The sequence below is a fragment of the Agelaius phoeniceus genome, chromosome 3, assembly GCF_051311805.1.
Source record: "Agelaius phoeniceus isolate bAgePho1 chromosome 3, bAgePho1.hap1, whole genome shotgun sequence".
NCBI classification, from domain to species: Eukaryota; Metazoa; Chordata; class Aves; order Passeriformes; family Icteridae; genus Agelaius; species Agelaius phoeniceus.
In genome coordinates this window covers 80029422-80038811 of record NC_135267.1, presented here as the reverse complement: position 1 = coordinate 80038811, position 9390 = coordinate 80029422, and the positions used below count along the sequence as shown (strand labels likewise).

The 9390-nt window shown below is 38.9% G+C and overlaps 1 protein-coding gene across 2 annotated transcripts in view; it reads left to right on the top strand.

Annotated features, from left to right (window-relative positions):
- Positions 1 to 3417: 3417 nt before the first annotated feature.
- RASGRP3 (RAS guanyl releasing protein 3) overlaps positions 3418 to 9390 on the top strand; it is a 58888-nt gene continuing 52915 nt past the window's right edge. For both annotated transcript variants that reach the window (XM_077175705.1, XM_077175702.1), the window contains exon 1: positions 3418 to 3598. The gene's annotated coding sequence lies outside the window, so the exon portion shown is untranslated. The remainder of the gene's footprint in view (positions 3599 to 9390) is intronic.

Below are 9390 nucleotides of genomic sequence, written 5' to 3'. Positions count from 1 at the left end.
GGACAGGAATAACAGAATAAGGAATTCAAGCTACTTAATGAATTACAGGCACTAAAGTGTGCTTCCCTGCTCCTGTTGAATTGATGTCAAACCCATTCCCACTGATGTCAGTGGAAAGAGTGGCATTACACAATGCTGCTCAGCAGCCCAAGGGAGGGGCAGCATAAAAGCAGAGGAGAAGGTTCAGGTAGTTCAGCTTTTTATTTTGGAAGCTGTGCTGAAAATCTTCCATATTCAACTTTCATGGGAATTTGGATACCATTGTCAGCATTCTAATTGTTAAAAGCCAGATGCAGAGTTAAAACTAGCACAGCAATCGGGGTGGGGGAGTGGTGAGGGGAGATCATATCAATGAATCTAAATTCATGTTTAGATGAATAGTGGTAGTGAGTAGTTCATGTTTAGTGCTCTGTGGTAGAAATCAATATTGTTTGTGCAAAGCCTTTCTGGGATGTCCAGCAAAAAGCAGTGCTTTTGTCATGCTGCCATGTGGTAACTCAGTCTTAAGTATCCTGTGGTGAGGAACTTATGATTCTCTTTACTTTGGAGAAGCTGCATCTGCACACAGGAAATCACTGAAAAGAAAGAGTTTGTTTATGTCTGTAACACATGCACACATGCATGTATTTTCAGGGCACGGAATGTAAATGAACTGCTTTGAATTCCAGGGCACCATGTACATCCCAAAAGTTCTGGACACCACAGTGTTGCCCTGTATCTGCTCATGCAGTCACTGTTTGTCCTAGAGGCTAATGCATAAGGAAGAGTAAAAATGAGATAGACAGAAAATAAATCTCTTCAGCTTTGACACAGGAAAAATTCACTGCACTTTACAAGCATCTGCCCTGAGCAACAATTTCTCACCCTGCTCCAAGCTCACTTGTGGCTCCAACAGCTACCTGATCCATTCCCAGGGGAAAGGCTGTAGTGAAAACTCTTTCAGGACAGATTCTCCTCAAGACTGAAACGGTGAAGTGGGAGTGAGAAAGTTTGCACACTGGGTGAAAATATCTTCCAGTGTGCAAAGTCAGAACAACTGAGGAGAGTAATTCTGCTTTAACTTTGCAATCTATTTTTAGCATTTAGAGATGTTTTGAATGACACTGAGAAAATATGTGTGTGGTTTTGAAAGAAAAGCTACCAGCAAAATCAGTGCAAGCAGTCTTGTGCAGCTGGGCTCTGCTGGCACAGTGCTGGCACAAGGCAAGCAGCAATTCCAGACTAAGCCTCTCCTGGGCTCTGGCACTGCTTGGTGCTAGCAGCACACAGAGCATGTGTGATGTAAATTCAAGTCTGTAACCACTAGTAACTCATTGAGAGGATTTAAGATTTCAACTCAACTCCAGCTGAATAAAGGTATGTGTGAGTTTATTGGTGCTAAGCAGCTTTGCATTTCAGTGCTGTTATACCATGGAGACCAGCTTTGCAGAAACAGAGTTAGTAAGGCCTATTCCACAGCTGTTCAATTAACCTTTACACATTGCCAGTCCCTCAGCCTTGGTCTGAGGTCCAAAAGAGCCAGAAAGACTGCAGCTTGCCTTCAGTCATCTCCATGGCAGAGTCTTTTAAGCAAAATCTGGTTCCATGTTTCAGCTGAAGTTGGTATTTGATCCACTATTCACTACAAAGAAATATATTTCTCTGTAGTCAGATTTGTAGGACATGATCTGCAAAAATCAACATCCTCCAAAGGCTTTCTCCTAAATATGATTATTAACACAAGAAAGAAGTATCGTAAATATGGTAACTGTCAGGTCCTTCTATAAATTGAATTCTTGATTTTGAAAGGAGTTTTGCTTGAAACATTCCATTTTGGTTTATCTTTATTTTAAAAGGCACTTTCAAGGAATACCTTCGTCCTGGGTCACTATTAATTCTCAAAAAATCAACAATGTTTATTCACACACCACTAGTATATCTCTTCTTTTTCATGAACAATCACATTCTTCTCATGGGAGACAGGATCTTTGCAAAGTTTTCAACAAGGCAGGCACTTTCCTGAAGATGACTTTTATATAAATTGCTCTGGCATCATGTAGTCTGCTTAAGGTTAACACAGATTTACTAGTTGTATACAAAACAGCATACTAGCTAACAATCATGATCCTTGCCTACATAATGTCTGAAACAAAAGGTTTAACATTCTCCAAATTCCTTAAGTGCCACAGGTCCTTAACTCTCACCACTTTCAGCGTGACCCCTCATCTGTATATTTCAGACACAGTTCTTAAACAGAAGAAACATTTTGCATCCACTTAGCAACAGTTCTTTCAAGTCTCTACCTTCCCACTTAAATAATCACCAACCCCAAACCATGCATTAGGGTCTTCAGTAAACACACAGCTATTCTAACATAAAAACTACCAATGTAAAAAGCAGCACAAAGGTTTTTTACAGCAATTTACTTAATTTATATAAAGTGAAGGAAAGGCATTGACAACAGAAAATGTTGGGATAGGGCAAAGAGATAAAGAAATACCACACTATATTCCCATCTTAACTGAGTATAATGTGAAAATCATTAATTTCTTTTTTCAAGCTTGAAAGAGTCTTGGAAGCTTATTATGTATTTTTAAGACCACTGAGCTGAAAAAAATTATATTGGAAGTTCTGATTTTTAAAAAAAGCGTATCAAAATAATTCTTTTTCTTAAATTAATTCATGGAACATATTTGAGGATTTCAATATAGTTGCTATCTGAGAGGTATAGCTGCACAACCATCTTCATTGAATACATGCAGCAATTCTGTTTCCCTGCATGTAAACACAGTTTGCTTAAACACTTCTAGTCTGCAGGATAAGTTCCACTGAGGAAAAGAGTACTCAGACAAGAGGAAGATTCATAGACTTTATAATGTCATTCTTAACCATGGAAGATTTGCACATCCTATAAGACATATTTTGTCTTCTTAAAGCATGTTAGCCAATTTTGTCCTCTTTTTTAAGCAAAAAAAAAATCCTTTTTCCAACACTCCAATCCCAAAGAAATTCAAATATTTAACCATAATGAAATCCTTTAAGGAAGTAATAATTACTCAAGAGACTAAGGCCTACTGCTGCTGTCCCTCCCTATTTTTTCTTGTGGACCACAAAAGATGACATCCTAGCATGTTTTTGAACAAGTGTTTTCCTCATGCAAAGAGAACTGTGTCTGCAGACCAATCCCTATCAAATTCTTTTACTTATATTGGCAGGGGAGGGCAAAACCCCCTAAGATCTTTCCTTTGTTTAAATGCATTTCCTGCCTTCCTTACTGCTATAGACTGTGTTGTGACAGGCCTATTTATAGTCCAAAGAAAGGAAAAAGCAACACTGGAGGCAGGAAAACTAAGTTGGGAAAGAATAGAAGGAAGTGTGGCTGCCATTTAGCCAAACAATCTCGAACTAATTGAGCTCAAAGGAGCCCCAGCCCCAGTGAAGCTGCTGGGAGGGATCAGAGCACAATCCTGCTTCTCTCTGCAGGGCCCTGCCAGGGCTGCTGAGTGGGAGAGCCATGGGCAGGACACTGCTGGGAGCAAATCACCTCAGCATCTCGAGGTCCTGAGAAGAAATCTTTGAAAAAGGACAGTGGTGCAAGTTGGATCCCTGTCAAATCAAGGTAAGTGCCTCCTTCTGGCATTTCTGCTTGCTGCATGCTCCACTTCTTTTCAGGTGTGGCCAGGCTGGTAAACCAAAAAAGAATGATCTTTGGAGAAGGAATGGCAACTGACTTTTAGCTAAAGGTTTGGCAGGATATCTGATTTTTAGGTAAAGAAATCTGAATTCACTTATGGACTCCTCAGAACTTCTCTTAAGCAAAAGAAACCTTTGCCATAAATCCATGACATAGCTGCTGTTTTCCTGACTTGTGTCATGTTCATCTTGCAGATTGTGATTAAGTACTTGAGAAATGTTATGGTAAATGTATGCCCCAAAGGAAAATATGATGTTAACTCTACATTCATTTAAAAATACAGATTTAGAGAAAGCCAGAGGGACAGAAAAGTATATGAAAGATATCTTTATAAGAAAGTAGAGACTTCTCCCAGAAGTCTCTGTCCTATCAGAAAGTAAGAAGTATATGAAAGATATATATATTCTATGTGTGTTAATATGGAATATAGAAAGACATCAAAATGTACATAATGCAAGTTTTGTGATAATTTAGTCTTATGATGTAGACTTGAAGGTAGGAACTTAGCCTGAATTAAAATAATTGAAAGTTTCTAGAGTTTTAGAATTTATTATGACAAGTAATTTGTGTGTGTGTGCGTGCATATATACAAAAATATACTACATATAGATATCAAATCAAGATATATTATTCATTGTTGCTTGCACTGCAATACTACAGGCTGTCATTCTGAGGTTTAATTTAAACTGACAGTGGAATATGAGTGGAAATTTCTAATCTGCTGATTTTCAGATACTATACACAATATCACACTATCATGACTGAGTGTGTAAAAAGCACCATTCTAAGATAGATCAGTGTACAGACCATATTAATTCACTGAGTCACCATCAACAAGACAGGCTTTTTAGATGGAAGAATTGTGGTTTTTTAGATTGTGTTTGATTTTTTTCTACTCTCAGCATGTCCTTTGCACTTCTAACAAAAGAAAGACTGTTGTGATTTGAGGCAGCAGAACAGAAGCTGTAGAATAACCGACTCAGGTTTTCATCATGCAAATTTTATCTTCTTTGAACAGGTTATTCTATGAGAATAACCTTTGTATTAGTGTTATTGGTGTTAACACATTGCCTCTAAGCATATGCTGTTCAGATGATTAATTTGTTATGCAGATGTTGCCTAGGATTAGGGGTTTATGGTAAAAAGTTGCTGGTGACTACAAAGGAAGTGTGATGTGTTGTTATTCTACTGTATCCCCATAGGATGCTATTATGTTTAGAGTCTGCTATTGTGAAGATAGCAGGGCAGGATGTCACCCATGTAGGTGAAAAGCCTGGACAGGACAATTGTAAACAGCAGCAGTCTGCTGAAACCCTGAAACACCAGGGGAGTGCCAAGCAGCAGCTCCAATGAAGCAGATGAGAGCCAACACTCATGGAAAGGATCAGGCCTTTCTTTGTCTGATTTCAAAGTACTCAGCATTTACAGTGATTCTCAGTAATTTACAGTGGTTCCAGGTGGTTATAAGCCTGATCTTGTGAAGACTAAAATGGCAGTAAAACTAGAAGCTTGTACAGATATTTGCAAGAGAAAGCTCTTTAGAGTGCAATTTGAGTAACTAGCATAGCATGCTCCAGTGCAGGTAGCATTCCTTGTTTTCAGTTTCAGTAACTGATTGCCCTGTGCAAAAACTAAGCAGAAACAGAAAAAGAGCATTTTAATTTAAAAACTTAGGAAACATTGCAATTTCTGGTGTTGAATAAGTGCAACCATTTCCCTGAGATGCCAGCTGCACAGCAACTACAATACAACTACAATACAACTAAACAGTACACACCATATCATTCAGATTTATTTACTCAGGTCAGCAGGACTCACCACATTTTTTAAAAGCTTGGTACCACTGCATGAATGTAGCAAAACAGATACATTTCCTTAGCTCTAAGGAGAAGATCATTTACAAATCAGCCAGTTGTTGTAGTTTAAAGGAAAAGGTGATCAAAAACGTACTGATGCACTCTCACATTCGTCTTTGGAAAAAATATTACAGATGGTACTTAAAAATTCCCTAATTAATACTCTTAATAAACACACACATATAAAGATGTGTTTCTAAACTGCAAGAGTTCACATGTTCATGAGTTCAAAGTTTGCAAACAGAGGGTTTTGTCCTGAAGATAGAGTCATGAGGAAAAATGCTTCACTGAAAGAGTGATTGGGCACTGGAATGGGCTGCCCAGGGTAGGGTTGAGTCACCATCCCTCGAGGTGTTTAAAAAAAGACTTGATGAGGCACTCAGTGCCATGGTTTAGCTGATAAGGTAATGGTAGGTCACAGGCTGGGACTCCATGATCTCAAAGGTCTTTTCCAACCTAGTTTATTCTGGGATTCTGTGATTTCAGAAGGCTTAGAATGAAATTTACACCCCAGCACCTTATAAAATCTTACCACCTGCTAGGGTCTAAGTACTCTGCAGGAGATTCTTTCTACATAAACACTTTAGAGTGTTCACAAGTACTAACAGAGCTGCAATTATTAAAGCTCCAAGCTAAAAATTAAATATGAGAATTTGATATACCAGAAGGAAGTTGAGGTTCACATGCTTCCTACCCTGACATTATTTTACCAGGTAATTAAAGAGGTTTAGTGTTGTCAAATAAATACCACAGTCAGCTGTCACTACTGTGTGGGCAGTATGGATTTCTGGTTCCAGGAAATCTGACTGACTTGAAGAAAAATCTCATGACTTAAAAAGTAATGCACTTTGGGTGACAAGTCATGCCATGCTTTCCTGCAAAGCTAGTTCAGGTTTAGTAAGATTTATTATTCCTCATGCAATTGCTCTGGTGTAAGTATCTTAATTTCTCTCTAGGCCCTTATTCCACTCTACCAGACACTTACAAGGAAGCTTTGTGTGCAAAGTCACCATTTAGTCAGGCCCACTAACATTATAGAAAAAAAAGAGCAGAGAGTTGTTTGGAGTAGTCAAAGCAAGATTTTTCAAGAACACATGTACAGTCTACAGTAGTCTCACTCAAAAAACAGAACAGGGGAAGAGGGAACACCAAAAAAAAACCCAGTTAAAACACATTAGGAAATCAACATTCCATATTGGACAGCATCAAAATAGTTCTCCAAAGAGATGCAGCTGCCCAACACAACAGAAATATTAGTGTTAACAAATATTTTTTTATAATGTCTAAAACACCTAGCTCATAACTATGTGCTGAATAACATCCTGACTCGTGAAAATGTTTATGCAGGTGCTTAAATTTAAGCGTATGGGCAGTCTCATTGATTTCAAGCAAAATTATTTTAACAGACTGATAAAATTTAAAGCCTGGCAGAGTCATTAGATCATCTAGTCTGACTACAAACACAGCATGTTAATTTCACCATTTCTCTTATCCAAAACCCAAAAGCTTCCCTGCTTACAAGAGAAGAGTATGGATAAAAGTTTAAGGGGAAGATCACAATGTTCTACACGCATGAGCAGTGACCCACAACAGTGAGACTTGTTCAGGCTGACACAAATCCTTTAGCTCAAACAGGAATTAAATGTGCAGGCTTTGCACAAACTTACTGCACAAGGGTGCAGGTCAATGTGTGTATGGAAGATGGACTGTTTCTCCCAGAAGCCTCTGTGCTATCAGAAAAAGCCATTAACTTCACTTGGGTTGCTTTCCTACTCTTCTCGTGGACTAGAAAAGTACTGTTGCATAAGCAAGGATTTTAAAAAAAGCTTCTTTAAAACCAATCTTTATGCCAAAGTGCAGATATATTTTTTTACCTGAAGTTCTCTCATTCACCCCAGCAAATTGTGGTACAAAATAAGGAGCCATTGTTCAGAAACAGATGAAACATAGATACATTAACCAAATAGAAAAATACATCTTGAATGAATCTGTCAAATCTCTTACTTGGTCACACCTAGGCAGTTTAAAAAGACTTATTATCTGAACAACAGATGAGAAAAAGTGGGAGACTTGACCTGGGCTCTCCTTTCCAAGGATTAGTAGCAGTGAGTTTCTGCTGCATGTACACACAGCAGCAGCAGTGATGTTGAAGGATATGTACAATATATGATATTAACAAAAAAAAAAAAAAGAGGGGGTACAAGAAAGACTGTCTTGGAGTACAAGTTCACCTGGTCAATAACCATGCAGTTATCTTCATATCTTAGGTTACAAAAAAAAAAAAAAATTGGCTTTGAGAAATATTTTTGTCTTTATCTTCTTCCTATGTAAGCTGAGTTTCAGGGTTGGTAATCTCCTTGTTACTTAGTATAGTACTTCCTGGGAAGCAGAGGGGCACCCTGGGGGAAGGAAAAGCTTTCCCCAGCTTTTGGCAGCAGAGGGAAATGGCAAACACTCTACCTTATGTAGAGGTAGATTCAGTCCTCTGCTCTTCTCCTAAACTCCCTGCAGCAACTTGCTCTCACCTGGATGTCATCTCTGCAGTGTCCCTTCCCAACCCCCTGTCTAGTAAGGGCTGCAGACTCAGTTGTCACAACGGTCCCCAACAAACTCTGAGGACTCAAACAACTGTGCAGTGCAAAACACAGCCCTGCTCTAATGGCTCTGTAGTGCAGCACCACACAGCCCCAGGAAAATGAAAATGCAAAGTGGCCACCCTGTTGCCAGTATTGCAATGAAGATGTGCCACTTGGTCAAGACAGCAGAAATGCAGTGAACAGCCAGAGCAGTTATGGTGTGACACAGAGCACTGTGTGCAGTCTGCTCTGCCAGCATGGTCCAGCCATGCACCAAATAACTCCATTGGTGGGGCTGGACAAAAGAAGTTAAAGTCAAGCTAACAGATCTAGCATGATCTCACTAATTGATTAATGACTGTTTACATTATAGAGCTGTAATTCACCTGGGTTAGAAAGAATAGAAAGTAACGTGTACCAACATCTCTGTTTAGACAGCTCAGCATCCTTAGAATTCTTTATATTCTAACACACCTTTTTTTCCAGCCTAGTGTTCCAGCATAGTGTTCCATTGTTGTTTTGGATTATTACCATACCACAATTATCTTGGAAGGCTGGAGACAAAGATAAATCTTCAAAGATGAGGTCATTACTAAAGGGAAAAGGAAAATCAAATTCAGTCTCAATTGAACTACAAAATATGCTTCATAACTTCATAAATGGGAACAGGCAAGAGAGAGAAGTGGATTAATGCTGATTTTTTCCATGCTGCTTGACCTCCTTCCCAAGCATGGGTAGTCTCTTCTTTCTCTCTTAAAAAAAAGAACTTTCATACTGCCTTCATATAGTGCTGTGGTTTCATACTGGAACACAGCCTGTGTGGAATTCTGGACCCAGCACATCACTGATATCCTTCTATTCATTCAGATATATTCCATTAGGAATAACTGTCTTAAGCAATAGTTAAAAGCAGTAAAAATGTAAAAGAGGAGGATAATGTCCTTATAACACTAGAAGAAATTGAACTGGAACTAACAGCAGAGAAGGCCCCAGAGTAAAACAAGTGTAATAAATCCAGCAGTTATATATAGAGACCTTGGCCCCAAGGGGCTCTGTCATACAAAATATTAAGTGTTGTGACTATAATAAGCAAATCTCCTCTCAACTAAGGAGTATGGAAGCAATAGGCTCTCTCTTGTCTTTGCACTGAATACTTCATGTCTAGTAGGAAGGCACAGATGCATGCAAATTCACTCATCTCAGAGTAAGCTGGGAGCATGAACCCTGAGACATTTGCAGCAGATTTCAGACAGGCTGCTGGATAACAGAGTCTGGCTGATAAACA